At 39.9% G+C, this 20428-nt stretch overlaps 1 protein-coding gene and 1 long non-coding RNA gene across 2 annotated transcripts in view; one reads left to right on the top strand and one right to left on the bottom strand.

The window, feature by feature from the left end:
* The window catches only part of LOC142097574 (heparan sulfate glucosamine 3-O-sulfotransferase 2-like), a 303244-nt gene that overhangs the window by 138819 nt on the left and 143997 nt on the right, over positions 1 to 20428 (top strand). The gene's annotated exons all lie outside the window — the stretch shown is intronic.
* Positions 1511 to 2025, bottom strand: LOC142098653 (uncharacterized). Its single transcript, XR_012678379.1, has 2 exons — positions 1957 to 2025; positions 1511 to 1661 (listed from the first exon to the last, which is right to left on the bottom strand). It is a non-coding gene; the product is annotated as an uncharacterized LOC142098653 (long non-coding RNA).

The following is a 20428-nucleotide window of genomic DNA, read 5'->3' as shown; positions in this document are numbered from 1 at the left end:
ACAAGAGCAGTGAGTGTGGCTCAGAGTGGAGATTGGCACATTTGTGACGGTGCATTAGTGTGACTCGTATCATCGGGGATAAGGTCACCTCTAAAAAAGAGATGGGTTTTCAAAGAGCGTCTAAAGATTTGAAGGCTGTGGGAAAGTCTGATAGAGCGTGGTAAGGAATTCCATAAGAGGGGAGCAGCACGGAAAAATATACATTGAATATAGTGATTCATTTCTCAGCATTTATTACACCTATTCCGATTGAGATATGACTCAAATCTTTCAACCATCTAGATAATTAACAACTCCTCTCTCTCTCTGTGATTTGTTATTGAATGGACTGGAGACGTTTATTACCTTTATTATAAAGGTTAAAGTATTTTTAATATGAGCATTGTTAAGCTTGTGTACTATTTAAAGGTATAGAGATCGATCCATTTTTTTTTCTTACTAATAATCTGGGAAATGTGATGTTTGTGGACTGTAATATATGCATTATGCATATATATATATATATATATATATATATATATATATATATATATATGTATATATCTATGATATAATTACTTTATACTGACACTGTATAAAAATAGCGCGTTTTCTCTGTAGGTATCCTTCCACGTGGGTTTTCTGCACTTCCTCATAAATATATTGCTTTCCAAATTTGTGGAGCCCCAGCTCTGTATTTAGTGGGAGCAGCAGGTGATTCCTGTGAAATTTTTAATTGTTTATTTTACATATTGACAATTAACCCATGAAGATTTATAGATTACTTATCCTAGTGCAAAGCAAAAAAAGAGATATCACTTTGCAGAGTAAAATGAATGAAGTGAGATAGAAGGCTGCATTTTTAGGGCTTTTCTTGGTGTGCAGAGGGGCGCACAACCTTTTTAATGCTGCAACACGATTGATTACCTCTCAACTGTCCCGATTTTGGTGGGACAGTCACGATTTCAGGACTCTGTCCCGCCTTCTCACCCGCGGACATGTTTGTTCCACAGGTGGAAACGTTGGGAGATATCTCCTTTTCTCTGCCACCCTGCATAGCAGAGCAGCGATGACCGGGTACCACACCCCTGTTACCTGTGCCTGCTGCAGTGTTTGGAGGGGAAGGGAGGTCTCTAAGGGACAGTCTAGTGCTTTACAACGCTAGGCGACCATCTGGGGGAGTGGCCAGACCCCCATTGTGGCGTGATCACGCCCCCATGTGATTGACTTTTGCACCAACTCGTCGTATGTAATTTTAATGAGCCTAATTTTGCACCTTCATGTTCACATTTCTAGGCATACTCCAATGTAGTAACAAGGTTCACACACACAAGTGCCAAATGTAATAAAGACAGTCCCGATGTCCGCTCTCAGGAGACGAACTTCAGCTTGTTTGATAAATTGGCTCTGCAGTACAGAAGGACCAAAATAAGCAAAAATATTATAGTATGCACTTCAGTGTGAGGGCACCCATGTCAACTGGAGGCTTAGTAAGCATTAGGTCTATAAATTTGTGGTATGAATATCAGACTGATGGTGACAACCATTTATTTTGTTAGTGGGAGTGCAATGATTAAGGCTGGACAATGCTTGCTGTGGTGAATAATTTCCATTATTGTTATCTCTGCAGGTTGTGCCTGGTGAACAAGATGGCTGACATACAGGAAGCAGGGTTGCCAACTCTGAAATGAAAAACAAGCAACCGCTTAGTGAAAAACAAGCCCAAAACAAGCCCAACTTACAGGGGACCGTCCTTTTCTATAACACTAACTTCTACACTGAATCTCCATTTAGAAAACCTTGATAAACACAAGAGGACACATTTATACACTGATAGGGCAAATGAAAAAGCAAATGCTGTAATTTAGGACACTGGTATGTCTATCCTACACAGCCCCATGATATAACAGTATAAGTAGTCTTCTGACATTAGCAGCTTACTGAATGGGAGGGGAGGGTGTTATATAGCAGTGTTACCTGCTAAAAGTGCAGCGATCGTGTGTCTGTCACAGCACTTATTTCAGTAGGTTACTGTAGATCCGTCTTCCTGTGATTTATTCCACGTCCTCCTCTGACTCTGCCCACCCACAAAGCGCCACTTCATTGGAGGAATTCGCTACACAACCCGCCCACAACAAAAAAAAACTCAATGCACCAATCACAAAATGGTAACAGGGGAAAAAAGACAAAAAAAACCGATTATGCAGCCTGAGGACTTGGAGAACGTGTCCAAGCCCAAAAACAAGCTACCCGCGGCAGTGGGAAAAAAAACCCTGCAACTTCACAAAAAAAAGAAGCCCAATTCCGCTTGTTATAAGCGGAATTGGCAACTATGACAGGAAGCCACACCTGCCAGAGTTCCCTGCAGTCTGCTGCAGTGCATCATGGGATGAGTAATTGCAGAGACGTAACTTAGAATTCTAGCGCCTGGGGCGAAAAATACAAATGCCGCCCCCCTAGCCCTCAATTTAACCAAATTAACCTAAAATATTCCTAAATTGCGCCCCCCTTCAGCGTTGCGCCCTGGGCGGTCGCCCCTGTCGCACAGCCCTAGTTACGGCCCTGAGTAATTGTACAGCAGCCAAGGTTATGGTGGTGGGAGTCATTATAAGTCTCACCACTCTTTGTCATATTACAGACTTAAATACAACCTTCTAAATAGAGGTTTACTCACTTTTCTATCAAATAAAGGATCATTTATTAAAGTACAAAACTGTGGAGGCACAAATGCGTCTATCTGCTCCCTTCGCACAGACATATTGCTTGCTAGGTTGATGCCCACAATCCACATTTGAAAAATATAGAAAAATGGAGATTATCTTATATTTGCAGTATTGCAGGTAAATGTGAAAATACACTAGGCTAAGGAGTAAAAACATTACTTCAATGTGCTATTTACTATAATTTTAGGACCAACTGCTTCATTTAAACATTTCGATTAATTTAAACATTTTGATTTTCCTCCCAAAATATTGCTTCATTTATGTCTTAACTTAGGAGAGTTTGGGGATATCAGAACTGTATTTAGATTGTGGCACCTTTTAGTTTTTGAATGCTTTTATAACATGGTTATTTGTGCACATACTCACATCAAATGCACTTGGTTGTTATAAAGACTATCCCACTGAAAGTATGAGATGACTCCCAATTACAAGCATCTGCTGAGTAGCAGTAATAAAAACAGATTTTTACATGGAGGAAAAGGTTCTGCGGCCACCACAGAAACCAGTAATAGCCCCATAAATATGCCCTTCCTACCCCTTGGGGTAAATGTATCAAGCTGTAAGTTTCCAGGTTTGCAGATGTTGCCCATGTCAACCAATCAGATTCTAGCTTTCATTTATTTAGTACCTTCTACAAAATGACAGATAGAATCTGATTGGTTGCTATAGGCAACATCCCCACTTTTTCAAATCCGCAGCTAAGTAAATCTAGCCCCTAGAATCTGATTGGTTGCTATCTGCAGCGTTTCAACTTTTCAAGCTTGCCGGAAACTCGCAGCTTGATACACTTACCCCCTTGAGTCTCTTTAAGTATCTTGTCCTGTAAAATGTAATCTGGCTTTTGCATTTGAGTGAAATTTGAGATGCATAAATAAACCAAACTCAGCTAGGAACAGCCAAATCCTCCACTTAAAAAATGCAAGTTTTAGCACGTCCATAGAAACAGACACATTTGCACAAAAATAGGCATGTTATGTCTCAATATATATGCGTCTCGGTGGATGTGGTATTTTTGCAATTTTGTTTACTGAATTCTGGTTTAATAAAGGCAATTGGTATAAAAGTACAGTATAAAGATAAACAGTGTTAGAAAATATTTTAACGTGCAATTCTATGTATCCCAATCTTTCTCAGTTTGAGGCACCCTTAGGGTCTCCATAATTTTTTCAAGGCACCCCTAAGCCAAAATAATTACCAAGTAGTCTCCCGCCTTGCTTACCAAAAGTCCAGTCTGTGGCACCCCTGTGAGATCGCTGAGGCACCCCAGGGAGCCACGGCACACAGTTTAAGAACCACTGGACTGAATTTATTAATAAAATCTCACTGAGCAATTCTCAGCTCTCCGGTGATCCTGGCTGTCACTGGAAATAGGAGTCTTGCTGTTCACCAAACCAGTCCTGGGACCCTGTGTACATGCTTGAGCTGGCAAAACTAAAAATTATTCCTATCTTTATGGATTGAGATTTGCAGCAGACAAGTCCAGCATATGTAGGGTTACAGCGTGAGACATAAAACTCTGGAAACATGAATTAACTGGTAGATTTAATCCACCACCGACCATGAGTGTTGAGAATGGGCAATATTTTAATTCTATTTTATTCTTTGCTCCATGCACTTGTATAGACTGGAACTCCCCTCTCCCACGTTACTGTGCTTGAACAACAACCTACATTTCAGAGATAGTCATCTCGACCTTGTTAAATTGCTGAATCATCAAGGTAAGTGTAAATGTGAGTCTCACAGCACCACTGCTGAGCTTCACTGGATAAGTCTCCTCCTCATAGGGTTTAATTCATCATCACCATTTATTCATATAGCGCCACTAATTCCGCAGCGCTGTACAGAGAACTCACTCACATCAGTCCCCATTGGGGCTTACAGTCTAAATTCCCTAACACACACAGACAGGGAGACAGACTAGGTCAAATTGTTAGCAGCCAATTTAATCTACCAGTATGTTTTTGGAGTGTGGGAGGAAACCAGAGCACCTGGAGGAAACCCACACAAACACGGGGAGAACATACAAACTCATTACAGATAAGGCCATGGTCAGGAATTGAACTCATGACGCCAGTGCTGTAATGCAGAAGTGCTAACCACTACGCCACCGTGCTGCCCAAATTACAAATTTACAATACAAACACCTATTCATTACTGTAAGAATTGATATTCAAATAAAATATTTTCCGACTGACTCTGTCCCCAAATGGCAGTTTAGAATCATACAGTATTGTACATAAACGTATATGTTAAATACACGGCACATGGCTTCTCTATGCCAAAGTTGCCAATATTTTGTAACTTCACAGCAGTATAAATCATCTGGCGCATAATAATTTAGGAACAGGCTGTAAACATATGATGTGGTTAGGATATTTTTTAATAACTGGCATTAAGGCATGCGTTCTAAATGTATGATTACATATAATTATGCAAAAATGTCATTTAGGCTATGCATCTAATTGGGAATGTAGATTATCATACCAATTATTAGAGAACAACATGTGGTCATAACGTAACATAAGTCATGCAAACAGTACATTGGATAATATGCAGGTATTGAAATATGTGATTAAATGCATGTATATTCAGAAATAAACCTAAAGTAGAAGTCCACTCAGTTGTTTTGTTTAAATTAATAAACGTCAATTTCTAATAAGATTGGTGATTAGTACCTCTGGAGCTTACAATCTAAATGCCCTAATATACACACAGAAAGAGACTTAGGGCAATTTAAATACAGCCAGTTAGCCTACCAGTATGTTTTTGGAGTGTGAGAGGAAACCGGAGCACCTGGAAGAAACCCACGCAAACACAGGGAGAACATATAAACTCCACACAGATAAGGCCATGGTCGGGAATTGAACTCATGTCCCCAGTGCTGTGAGGCAGAAGTGCTGATCACTAAGCCACACACGCTGCCCACATACAATATAGACAACAAATTTGCAAATCAACTGCGCTCGGATTAATCTTAGTTTGAATAATCCTAAACATAAGTGCGATAAAAGTCTCCTAGAGATTGAGTATAATTGCAATAATCGGGCTGACAGAAAAGACAGCAAACAACAATTCTTGAAATTGCAGAATATAGATCACAACAAGCATATAGAGGCTTGTTAGTAAATGCCGGAGTCAGAAACATAAATTTGTGATTGCTCAACCATGCATAGAGAGATGTGATTGTCCCAAATCATTGGTCAATGTCCAAGAATGACAGTACCTTATAACAAAAGTTCAGAAGTTCATTGTATGAGAATGTACCTTCTATTTCTCACAACTGCATCAGAAGGGTAGTTGTTCTTGCAGGGATACCTAAAAAATTTCACAGTTTGAAATGACTCAAATAAAGTCTTAGTTCAAAGTCTCTCTGTATTCGTGTCTTCAATCAATTTATAATTCTGAATCCTCTACAGTTGATTTTTGTAGGGATCTCGTTGATTATATTGTATGGTATTCGAGAAATGTCTGTGAGGATTTTAATCCAATGTTCCATATGGGGATGATGTTTGAAAGGCCCTGTGTCGCACCAGTAGGTGTACAGCACCTACTCCTTAATGGTAGCAGAGAGAGTTCCCATGTGTTCCACTGTGGAGCGCTCTCTGTTTCCTATATATGGGTACCTAGAAGAATGAATACTGTGGTGACCCAACGCGTTTCATCTCATCAGAGACTTTTTTCAAGGGTGATATTCAGGGAGTTAATCCTATCTTATATACCTGTCAGGTGCCGCTCTCACACCATGCTAGGTGTCGGGAGCGGACGCCGGACCCGGCCGCCGGACACCTACTTCCGGGTTCGTGGCTGCGCATGCGCAGTGCGCGCGTCCCTTTGCCAGGCAACGGAAGCACCTGACCGCCACAGTACCAATCAGGGCTAGTGCCCTACTATATAGAGCCCCTCCTTTGTCTCCTCAGTGCCAGAGTATTGGTTTCACCTTTCTCCAGCGTTGTATCCTGCTCCCATATTCCAGCTTCCTTTGGTGTTTGACCTCCAGCTTGTTTCTGACCATTCTCTTTTCCACGATTTAGCTTCTATGTTTATTGGACTCTGACCCTTGGCTATCCTCTCGACCATTCTCCTGGATCACCCTTGTGTACCGCGCTCCCGTTTGGCTACGACCCGGACCGTACGACTACTCTTGCAAACTCCCGCTGCACTGTTAACTAGCTTGAAGGACCGCGACCTGCGTGTCCCATGCAGCCAAGCCCATACCTCCTTGCGGGGGTCCCTGGTGAATAACGGGGGTACGTTAGACTCCACGCCTTCCTGCCTAGTAGAGTCAATACCAGTCAGCGGCATCCCCAAGTCATATCGTGACAATACCTATTTGCCTCAATATTCATTGGATCCCATTTATGGGAAGGTGACTATGTATGTTGATCTTATATGCTGCACTTTTAATTATACAAACAGTTATCTTTTAAATGGAATGAGCGCGTAAAATAATAATGTACAATATATAAGAAATTCCTGCTAAAAATTGCTCAATATATAGGGAAGAAATACAGCAATATCAGATGTCATATCTTACACTGATCTGCAATATATAATTACATTGGCTTATTACTTGATCAACCTAAAACTACATGTATAGTATATCTTGGCTTGATAAAGTGGGTGCGTCAACCTATACAGGTATGCTTAAAATGATTTTCCTAATGATGTATAGAGATTACAAAAAAACACATAATGGGCACATGATGAAAAAGCGCACAGAGATATAAAACAACAACGCTCATATTCAACTTAATTTGAATAATTCCAAACATAAGTGCGATAAAAGTCTCCTGGAAATTGAGTATAGTTGCAATAACTGGGCTGACAGAAAAAACAGTAAAGAATTCTTGCAGAATATAAAACACAACAAGCATAAAGAGGCTTGTTAATAAATGCCGGTGTCAGAAACCTTGTGTCAGAAACATAACTTTGTGATTGCTCAAACATGCATAGAGAGATGTGATTATCCCAAATCATTGGTCAATGTCCAAGAATGACAGAACCTTATAACAAAAGTTCAAAAGTTCGTTGTATCAGAATGTACCTCCTATCCCTCATAACTGCATCAGAAGGGTAGTTGTTCTTGCAGGGAAACTTGAAAAATATCACTGCTTAAACATTCATCATCATCATCATCATCATCATCATCATTGGCATTTCCTTAAAAAAGATGAGGGGCCTGATTCATTAGTGATCTTATCTGCCGTTTTTTGCTTATCTTAAGCAAATCCACTCTGTGCATGCTCAGAAAAGGGAGATAAGAAGCAAAATCCACTGCGTAAGTGAAGAATTTCTTAAGTTAAGATGAAAATCCATCTTAACTTCACTCTTATCTCCCCGTTTCTTCTTAAAAATAAACTTAATCTTAACTTTTGCACAAGATAAGATCACTAATGAATCAGGCCTGAGGTTCTGACGGATATTTTACCCCAGCACCCAGACATTGATTTTAGAAAATCACCAGATTTTAAAAAGATTCTGGTAATGAACTACATAAAGACAAACAAAGGAAGCAACGGCTGGCTAACCAATAGTGGTCAAAAACCAAGTTTTTATTTTTGCTGGAGTTGCAAAAATTGTAAATCACTCAATTGTAAACATACACAATAGGATTTGAACCCAACAGGGAAAACATACAAAACCAAGGACATCCTGTCATGCAACACAGAGAATGAGATTTATCTTACGGAATGTTCATGTAACAAACAGAATGTGGGACGGACTATACGGAAATTTAAAACATGAACCAAGGAACGCTTGAGAAATATCAACATAGGGTTTGACAGACATAACCTGTCAAACCATTTTAAAAAGATACAACAGGGGAAAAAGGAGAATTTAAGATTTGTGACCAATAAGAAGATCAAAAAGAACTGGGGAGGAGGGGGCGCAATCAGACAAGTAAATAGGGAGGGAATGGGGAGGAATCTAGAACAATTTATGCACTGAAAACTTTAGAACTAAGAGGTTTAAGTATAGATTTCGAATTACAATCATTACTAAAGGTATGCTAAGGTATTATCTAAGATAATAGGTGTACTAGATATTAGCCTAGTGCCAAATATTCCAAGATGATTGCTAAATAGCCTTTGTTGATATACTACTATAGTCACCTGGTGACGGGGTATAGGATAAAGTCCAAGGGGTAAATGTATCAAGCTGAGAGTTTTCCGGTGGGTTTGAAAAGTGGAGATGTTGCCTATAGCAACCAATCAGATTCTAGCTATCGTTTTGTAGAATGTACTAAATAAATGACAGCTAGAATCTGATTGGTTTTTCAAAACTGCCAGAAAACTCTCAGCTTGATACATTTACTCCCAAGACTAGTGAATGTACAGGTAGGTGCTGATATGGGAATTCACCCTTCTACGGTCATAACACTCCACACAATGGCCAAACACTTTCGATCTTGAAAGCTAAATGGAGTGAGCCAGCACGGTAACAGGAAGGGAGACCGCCTGAGAACCTCCTACGTGGTAGGAGAACACCTTTAGCCTCATTGATTCTCCACTGTACGGCTGCTATCCACTATCAGTCGCTATTATATCCATCCTGACCCAAGTAAGCATTACCCCTCTTTTCTACTATATGTTTTTCCATTCAGGGTGACACTGTAGGTGAAGGTAATGTGTTAATATCAGGGATTCACAATGCCACTATTATAGTATTTCCAATGCCAGGAATTTGTATATGTCATCTTTACTAGGTTCTGTAACGTTTCACTATTGGCACATGTGAGTTCTCTTGTTAATGCTAGATCAATAAGAAAGCTGAGTTAGCTGTGTCTGACCCCCATGTTATCATTATTCATCCTTACCACCATCCTTTCCTTATTTATGTATATGCATCTATGTTAGATATATACATTACCTGTAGATAATACCTTTTATCCAACTAAATACTCATCCCCCCCCTTCTTCAGGCGTCCCATTACTCATGCCAGGATAATCGATTCTAAGAGAACAATACAATATAAGGGTTACAATTATAAATCGATAAATGGTCAAATTTCAATATGCAAAATTGCTACAAGCATTACTCATGTCTAATGATCAAGCATATAATATCAAGCCCCCCCCCCCCCCCGCGGTGACTCCCCTTCCCCCACCCGAAAAAATAAAATAAAATAAATAAATAAATTTAAAAAAAAATAATACCTGCAGCGCTGCGCCGCCCCGTGACCCAGTGCCCCAGGCTGCAGCCTGATCAGCCTAATGGTTGATCAGGCCCTGCCTGCAAGAACAACTCCCCTTCTGATGCAGTTGTGAGGGACAGGAGGTACATTCTGATACAACGAACTTTTGAATTGTTGTTATAAGTACTGGCATTCTTGGACATTGACCAATGATTTGGCATAATCACATCTCTCTATGCATGTTTGAGCAATCTCAAATTTATGTTTCTGACACAAGGTTTCTGACTCCGGCATTTACTAACAAGCCTCTATATGCTTGTTGTGTTTTACATTCTGGAAGAATTTTTTGCTGTCTTTTCTGTCAGCCTGATTATTGCAACTATACTCAATCTTTAGGGGACTTTTATCGCACTTATGTTTGGAATTATTCACATCAAGTTTAATCTGAGTGCAATTGATTTTTAAGTTTGTTGTCAATCGATAAAAACCTGTTGATGAAATGAGCAAGATTCCATATATAACCCAGAGATGTACAATTGTTAAATTTTAGCCTGGGGTTCGAGACTCGGCCTGGCAGCCTGTTAATAACATTTTAAAGCAAAAATAATGCAGGTGACCCACTAATTCATTCCAAGGCAGCCCAATATGGGACCAGCACAAGGGACTGATGTCCCCCCCCCCCTCTCCCCCAGCCCAGCCAGACCCTGGCAATTGTAAACCCCACAGGTATTACTGAATAGTATCTACCATGATGCTTTACTTGCCACTGAGAAACTTGTAACAAATAGTTGTCACTCAACAGGACCCCACCACAGCCAATTCCGCATGGGCTTGTGCCGCCTTGTGAGGGGGAGTGTGCCGCCGTGTGAGGGGGAGTGTGCCGTGGTGTGAGGGGGAGTGTGCCGCCGTGTGAGGGGAGTGTGCCGCCGTGTGCGGGGGCTTGTGCCGCCGTGTGAGGGGGAGTGTGCCGCCGTGTGAGGGGGAGTGTGCTGCCGTGTGAGGGGGCTTGTGCCGCTGTGTGAGGGGGAGTGTGCCACCATGTGAGGGGGCTTGTGCCGCCGTGTGAGGGGAGTGTGCCGCCGTGTGAGGGGGCTTGTGCCGCCGTGTGAGGGGCGTGTGCCGTCGTGTGAGGGGGCTTGTGGCGCCGTGTGAGGGGGAGTGTGCCACCATGTGAGGGGGCTTGTGCTGCCGTGTGAGGGGGAGTGTGCCGCCATTTACAGGGGGAGTGTGCCGCCGTGTGAGGGGGCTTGTGCCGCCGTGTGAGGGGAGTGTGCCGCCGTGTGAGGGGGCTTGTGCCGCCGTGTGAGGGGGAGTGTGCCGCCGTGTGAGGAAGAGTGTATGTTTGACTGGCACTGCGTAAACTGCAATGGCTGAAAAAAAACATAGATATTCTGTGAAACAAGATACAACACTGGAGGACAAATACTTTGTGATATGAGAATTTACAATCTTACTTACTTTAAGCTTAATAAGTCTGTTATGTATGTATTACCTAATGAGCTGAAATTTGTTCCTACGCATACCTCTACTCACATTGATTTATTGATTGATTTAAATAGGTTTATTAGAAAGTTAACTTTGACATCTTTCTTTTCACACTCGACAAATGCTAATGACACAAACTCGGGTGTGGCATATGACAAAATGACACAAGCCTTGATAAACAAAGCAATACCTCTGTTTCCTCTACTAACTGAGAAAATGATGAAACTCAAAAGAAATTCTGCAGATAATCTAGTTTTTTTTTTCAAACTTTTACAATGTGTCCTCATAGAGAATCTTTTTCCAAATTAGCTCTAATGAACTGAAAAAGCTGAAGCTTTGTAAGAAAGGTAAATATGAGAATTTTACACAGATGAACAAATCTACCCTGAAGGATTTAAGAATAAATACACCAATCGTTTTACAAAATACTGATGGGGGGAATAAGCCGTCAAGTATAAAGAAAAATATTTTAATGAAAGTTTATGGTTACTTCGGTGAAAATTCGTTTCATAAGAAATTGCTATGTGATCCAAGATCTGCATATAATAAAAACCTGAAAGCAATAGTATAGTAGTCCGTGCATTCTGCTGTTATTACTGAACATGAATTTAAATCACACTCCCTGGATTTCTATCTTATATCACCCTCCAACAATACATAGAGGTCACGCAAAGCCTCATAGGAAACCTATTGTCTCTGAAATTAATTCTCTTTCTGCAAACTTACCAAAATATATTGATTTTTTTTTTTCTAAACCAATTTGTGGCTAATTTAGAGTCTTCCTTTGAAAGACTCCAGGGGGTATATTTACTAATATGCAGGTTTCAAAATTGGAGATGTTGCCTATAGCAACCAATCAGATTCTAGCTGTCATTTATTTAGTACATTCTACAAAATTACAGCTAGAATCTGATTGGTTGCTATCGGCAACATCCCCACTTTTTCAAACCTGTAGTTTAGTAAATATAAACCCAGGGATGTAATAAAATGATGTGAAGATATTATATGGGATAAAAAATATTATCTGGTTACATTTGAAACACAGTCGCTGTATGCTATTATTTAACACTCTGATTGTATTGATGCTGTGATTACTTTTTTTGTTATAATATGGTAGATAGCATGCCAAAACTATTTACTGATATATTCATTTTGCAATGGCACATAATTATTTCTATTTTAAAAATAGTTTTTTAAAAAAAAGTTGCGATTGAAAGTACAGCTATGCCCACCAGTTCAGCGAATTTTTATTGAGGTACTGGGAAAAACATCTTTTTGGTCTAATAATTCTATTATTTTAAATATCTAGTAGTTTGCAGGAGATATATAGATTATATGATATTCATTTAGTGTGGCAATCTAGGTACATTGAGATCCTTTACTATTTAGGTTAATAAAAAGAACATTTAAACTTAGACATTATTTTACACATACTTATAATGCCAACATTATAACTTTTTTAGACTTGGATATGTTTGTCGATTATGCTGATAATAGACTTTGCATTAAAATGCATTTTAAAACTGTAACTGTAAACACATTTTTAATTTATATTACAAGGGTCACTAAGGCCCAATTATTACAGGTAAAAACATGTACAATACTGAAGACTAACAAACAATGGCAGCATTGCTCATACAAGAATTATTGTGAAAGGATATAACTCCTTAGTTCTATACAAACTGAAGTGGATATCATTGAAAAGAGTTTTTTTTATTAAAAAAAATGAATTACACTTAGACATGAATACAAATAAATACAAAACATCTTTTATTAGTACATATAAAGATTATAAAAAGGTGGAAAGGACTTTCTTCAGTAATTGTAAGGGGAAGCCCAGTTTTGAAATCTATCCTTATGTATAGACCTAAGTTTATATATAACAAAAATAATCTAAAGAACCAAATTGCACTAGTTGTTAAGATAGAAATACCCCTTATTGAGAATATTTGGCAATGCTGCATACGATGTAATATGTGTAGGCTATGTATAGCCGTTGATGTTAGTGTCCTATTCTTGACCGATCCACCTGCCAATCATACCGCACCTTCAGGAACAGTTCTACACTCACCGCTTCCTTCTAGGGGAAAGACCGCAACAGTTACTCAAGGGGCAGTACGGTGTGGAAGGAAAGAGGGTGTGCTTGAGGTGATGGGCGGGAGTAGAGGAACTGCACTCTACTCCTGTTGCTGACACCTCGATTTTGATCTGGGCCTGGGTACGGGGCTGCAGATATTCAGTATAGGGAAAACTCCCAACAGAATATCTCACTTGCTAATGGTGAAGGCCTGACCAAGATGGAATGAAACGGAACGGGGGACACTGACTGTATAGGCACTGTCTCTTCTTGATGGTTGTCTGAGGCTCCTATTAATGGCATCTAGGAAAGGGGCGAAACACAACAACCCTCCCACGGAGCTGTCTATGCTTGCTAGAATTTACCACCCACTCTAGTGTTAACTACAACAGCAACAGAAATACCGTGGTCCTATCAACGTTCTATGTGACATTAACCTCTAGCACTAGGTGTAGGGTACTAATCTATCTAAGACATTCACAATTCCATATAGTCAAATAAAGAAGAAACATAAATTCACTGGACAAAACACCAAAAGCCTATCTTTAATGGGGGCCTGACTAATGAGTGCCACGACACAATACACGGAGAGAATAACAGGTCTCTAAGTGGCCACTTGCAAAATGGCCGCCGGATATGGGGACAGAGCAATGGGGACCAACAATGGCGTTGCCAGATCAGGCGCGGTCTCTCAATAAACAGGGTCTAACCTAAACTATCATACCACAGGCTAGATTTACTAAGAATCAAGTTTTGTGGCGGTTTTAAACACATCGTCAGCGTTTTAGTGCTCCAAACCACTGCATTTACTATACTGCCATCGAAACCGCCATCCAAAAGACAAGACAGGACAGTTTTAATACCTGCTTCTGAATGGCTTGATAGCTCGGACATGCTGTTTGAGCTATTTTGCCATTCAGAACATAAGAGAATGCACCATCGACATTTAAATTATTTGGGCAATCATTATTTATTGATTAAGGGGTAAAATTAATTTAATGTTACCTAATGGGGATTTTTTTTAAGGGTACACTATTATAGCATTATATTATGGGGAAATGTGAATATATAATAATGTTAACTGATTATTGATGGTGGATATCATTATTTATGTTGCACAAATTAGCATTACATAATGCCTGAATAATATAATAATTAAATAATTTTGTGCCTTTAATATAATCTAATATCTAATATAATATAAGAAAAAAATATCTCCCCATAAGTTAATATTAAATTAATTGTGTCCTTTAATCAATAAATAATGATTGCCCCAAATAATTTAAATGCCAATGGTGCTTTCTCTTATGTTCTGAATGGCAAAATAGCTCAAACAGTATCAAAACTGTCCTGTCCTGTCTTTTGGATGGCGGGTTTAACCAAACCACTAGCAGTTTGGACAAAACCACAATCATTATTTATTGATTATCGGGAAAAATTAATTTACTATTAACTTATGAGGGGAATTTTTTTTCTTCATTATATTAAGGGCACAAAATTATTCAATTATTATATTATTCGGGCACAATGTAATGCCAATTTGTGCAACATAAATAATTATATCCACCATTAAAAATCAGTTAATATTATTATATATTCAATTTCCTCCGTAATATAATGGTATAATAGTGCCCCCTTAAAAAAAATCCCCCAGTTAATATTAAATTAATTTTGTCCCTTTATCAATAAATAATGATTGCCCAAATAATTTAAATGTCAATGGTGCTTTCTCTGAATGGCAAAATAGCTCAAACATCAATGCAGTTTGAGCAATCTCACCACTCACAACCACCTCTTTTATTTTGAACATTTGGATGGCGGTTTTGCAAACCCCAGCTTAGTAAATCCGACTGTTTGTATGGTCATCATTGTTAAAATTGGGATGGCGATTTGTAAAGTGGTGGTTTAGAAAAATGTCAATTCTGGTCGTTTTAATGGCGGTTTGGGCTTTAGCAAATCCGGCGGTTTTAAAACCGGCAGAAAAATGGCTGAATACCGACGGTTTCACCAAGCCGTCCTTTAGTAAATCTAACCCCATGACTCATATCACCCACTACAAACTGATCTGCTTCCATTCTACCTACATATTTTATTAAGCTAATGTTAAAGGTCTTTTGTAAACATCAATTATTAAATTCAGACCAAGGGCCTGATTCATTAAGGATCTTGGGCTAGATTTACTAAGCTGCAGGTTTGAAAAAGTGGGGATGTTGCCTATAGCAACTAATCAGATTCTAGCTTTCATTTATTTAGTGCCTTCTACAAAATGATAGCTATAATTTGATTGGTTGCTATAGGCAACATCCCCACTTTTTCAAACCCGCAGCTTAGTAAATCTAGCCCCTTGACTTGAGAAACTTCTTATTTAAGACTCCTGGACAAAACCATGTTACAATGCAAGGGGTGCAAATTAGTATTCTGTTCTGCACATAAGTTAAATACTGACTGTTTTTTCATGTAGCACACAAATACTTGATAGCTTATTTGTACACTGAAATTTAAAGTTAATATGTGTGTGCTACATGAAAAAACAGTCAGTATTTAAGTTGTGTGCAAAACAGAATACTAATTTGCACCCCTTGCATTGTAACATAGTTTTGTCCAGGAGACTAAAATAAGAAGTTTCTTAAGTTAAGATCCTTAATGAATCAGGCCCCAGGTTACTGCTATTGGAAGAAAAAAAAGACCTGAGGCACGGGGATGTTACTAAAGTTAGAGGGGATTTTAAAGCTGCACCCAGCTCCTGCAGTTTGTGTATGACAAGTGTTATGCTATGTTATGCATACCATGATAGCATAACACAGGGCTATTTTTAAGGCACCTGAATTTATATCAGAGCTAATTAACTAGCAGCCTGAGGCTGGCTGTCATTAAGCAGTACTCTCAGGCGTGGTCTCATACTCCCACAAGCCGGTGAAACTGCTGACTAACCGGACAGTTTCACGTGTGGCTCAGAAATCAGAACTAACTTTCTAGGCTGTCTCCGGCTAAGACAAAAAGTGCAGGAATTGCAGCCAGTGCGTTTTTTGTTTACATAAATTCTTCCTGTACCGTCTACAATATATCATCTGTATATCGTGATTAGCATAAGTGAACCCGTCAATGCCTGGGTAACTTGCAATGGAAGATGTTAAAGAGTGCAAAGTACATAATTATCTTTTAGTATAATTACAGACCTTTCGGCATGACCCATTTCGCCTGTTACACATTGATCTGCTCTCTTTTTACCATCTTATTTATGCAGTAAACTCTGCTGAACAAATTAATTGATTGTTAAAAAAAACAGCAACACCCACCCGTATGTGTCCTGTACTATAATAATAATAATAATAATAATAATAATAATAATAATAGTAATTCCTGTTTCTTATTCTGTATCGTTAGCTAATATCACGTCACCACTTATCTTGTTCCGTATACTGGATGTAATTCTAATGATATGCTTTTATTTTGTAGGCCAGGATAGCTGATAGCTGTACTTCTCATTGATTATAATTTGCATGGCCCAGTATCTGGTGTTATTCTGCTTTATGGATAGTTGCACAATATCACATGTTTTGTTCTGTATGCTAGATATAATTAGTAATATTTGCTCTTATTCCGTATGTACTGATGGCTGCACAGTACCACTTCTTTGGTACTGCACGCTGTGTGCAGTTCAGAGAACCTTTTCCTTATTTTTCATATATGAGCACTCACACAGTATCAGCGCTGTCCTATATACCTGGTGTAACTGTCAGTACCTGTTCATTTTCTTTAGTATCTGGACTGCTGCACCGCTATTCAATGTCAGAAAGCTACTAATAATGAAGGAAAATGATTCAGAAGTTGCCCAATGATTGCTGCCATATTTATGCCAATTACCATCTCACATCATAAACCACAGACACAAGCTGCCTAGCTAGGAGCAGCGTGCTCCAGATGACAAGATATTTCTACTGCCTTTACCTGTTCATATGTCACATACATGCTGACTCTCCTGGAATGTCCGGGAGACTTCTGAATTTTGTGGAATCCACCCAGACTCCTGGGAGAGTATTAACTTTGTTACATACGTGCGTTTGACAATACATTTAGAGCTAGGATAAAGGCAAAAAAAAAAGGAGTAAATTTACTCCAGGACACACCATGTTGCAACGCAAGGAGTGCAAATGCATCTATTCATTTTTCACACACACACACTGTGCTGAGGGAGGGGGGCACGTACTGTGATGAGGGAGGGGGGCATGTACTGTGATGGAAGAGGGAGAGGGGGCATGTACTGCGATGGAAGAGGCAGAGGGGAGCATGTACTGCGATGGAAGAGGGAGAGGGGGGCATGTACTGTGATGAGGGAGGGGGGCATGTACTGTGATGGAAGAGGGAGAGGGGGCATGTACTGCAATGGAAGAGGGAGAGGGGAGCATGTACTGCGATGGAAGAGGGAGAGGGGGGCATGTACTGTGATGAGGGAGGGGGGCATGTACTGTGATGGAAGAGGGAGAGCGGGGCATGTACTGTGATGAGGGAGAGGGGTATGTACAGTGATGAGGGAGGGGGGTATGTACAGTGATGAGGGAGGGGGGCATGTACAGTGATGAGAAAGGGGGGCATGTACAGTAATGAGGGAGGGGGGCATGTACAGTGATGAGGGAGAGGGGCATGTACTGTGATGAGGGAGGGGGGCATGTACTGTGATGGAAGAGGGAGAGGGGGGCATGTACTGTGATGAGAGAGGGGGGCATGTACTGTGCAGAAGGAGGGTGGTGGTGGGGCTAGGGGGGCCCTGCCAGATTAATTAGTACTGTGCCACACAGTTTCTGATGACAACCCTGCTCCTATATGAGGCAAACAATGGTCCTGCATTAGTTTGATATGAACCTCAGTCATTACTCTGTGCTATTGGAGCACCGTGCACAGTACACTCAGAACCTTAGGCACCAGGGGGGTTTGGGCACAGTCCTTGGGATGCCACTCTACCATCCTGGGCCCCCTTCTCTGCTATTTTGATGGACAGTGGGAGGCAGCCTACCAGACACTTCTTACCCCCGAGCCCCCTAGTGGCAACACCAGTTGTGCCCCTTTTAGTTCTGTCAACAGTAGTACATTACCCTAAATTGCTAGCCCTTCTTTTATGCGGTGTTACACATAGGTCTGGGGTTGGTAGAGGACCAGGCCATTCAGAACACAATGTTCCTTCATGGTTCATTAGATCTCTACTGGAGCTGCTAAGGGGCCTTCAGTGCTGCTACTCTCCAGTCAACGGCCTGCAGACCTGTAGTCTGTCATAGCCAGGACTTCCCAGGCCCACTACACCACGTACGAATTTATTGAAAAGTTTGTACTCCAGGCTGGCATATAGCCACATGAGTGCCCACGCAGCCCACAAGTGCCAGCCCTCTCCGTAACCAAAAGAGGAAGGAGGGTCAGTTAGCATAAATGGAGACAGAGAGTTATGGTTGCCGGCGGCTATTTTAAGATTTCATATTTGTTGTCTCCATCTTCAGCAACATTTTCTCTTCCAACCGTGTTGCACCACCGATAATGCCAGTTGCCAATGACTGCTTCATTATTGGTGGCTAATAATGATTCTGCCTAGTTAAAATAGCCACATTACCCACCACCAGCGACAATTGTTATTCTTTTACTTTATGTATCAAGTGGTCCTCATGTCTATTAGATTGTAAGCTCATGTGGACAGTGCCATCTTTACCATCTCTTTCATGCCACTATATGTTATTTATTTGTGTCACGTTTCATTCAATATATAGTGCTGTGTAATATGTGTCATGTATAACTAAAAGATTATAATAATAATAATAATAATAATAATAATAATTAAAAGGATTAAATGAGTCTGTTCTAGACACTGAATCAGATCTGAATTTGTTGTTTTGTGAGCAGAGATTTCATTGTTAATGATCGACTTCCTTAATAGGAGGAATGTTACATACAGCATTCATATTCAAATGGCTTCATCTGAATTTTATTCGCCAGGAAAACATACCCATGCTGCCTAATTAGTGGATAACACAGTATGCAGGACATTTGCATAGAGATAATCTCACCAGACTTGCTAAAGAGCAGCCGTTACAGACAATATACCCACCAGTCAGTAGAATTTACCTACCTGGGCGAGTTACTATACTTTGTATCCCTGGTCCCCTCATCACACATTTCATTATGATAGAATATGTGTTGTAGTTAATACCCAGTCAAAAGGGTCAAATGGATTTCATATATTCAGTTATGTTTCAAATGTCCCTTCATTATGGTACAAATGTACATGGGTACACATTTTCCTTAAGAAAATAAAACAGAAATACCAGTATTTCTCAAACTTTTTTTTACATAAAATCAAAATATCCCAAAAATTAAAAATTACAAATTATAACAATATTTCTGTAAACAAACATTTTTTTTATTTTTAATTTTTCAAAATATTTTTTTATATTTTTTTAATAATACATGGGCAGGGGGGGGTGGAAAATGGGTCGGGGGGTGAACCTGGGGCTGGGGAGATGGAAACTGGGGCTGGAGGGTTGGAAACTGGGGATGGGGAGATGGAAACTGGGGCTGGGGGATGTCAACTGGGACTGGGGGTCTTCTTAAAATTTGGGGAATTTTTTCATTAGTTGGAAAAAAAAGAAAAAAACATTTAAAAATCTCAGGACACTTTTCAAACATATTTAGCAGTATGGGAGGATTTATCCACCTATTTTCCAAGCTCAACAGAGTTTAGAGGTGGTACATTAAGTGAAACTCTCTGCAAAGGTTCATGTTATGCTGAACACAGACTGCATATTGGAGCCACATGCAGCTATATTGGGAGGGGGGGTTACTTGGCAACAAACACTTATTAGGCCCATGATGTCAGACACTTGTTTAATGGCAAACTTTTTATAGTCCTAGGGAAAGTCACATTTGGGAAAGAAAGGCTCTCTGATGACAACACTTTGTGCTGCAAAACAAAATAATTTATATTAGACATTAAGATTCTTCAGCACGGGCTTGGGATTGGCTCCTTTCCTTCTCCACTTTGGACTCCTG

This window comes from Mixophyes fleayi, chromosome 7, assembly GCF_038048845.1.
Source record: "Mixophyes fleayi isolate aMixFle1 chromosome 7, aMixFle1.hap1, whole genome shotgun sequence".
Taxonomy (NCBI): Eukaryota; Metazoa; Chordata; class Amphibia; order Anura; family Limnodynastidae; genus Mixophyes; species Mixophyes fleayi.
Note: the sequence above shows the minus strand (reverse complement) of the source record. Positions and strands in the feature narration are given on the sequence as shown.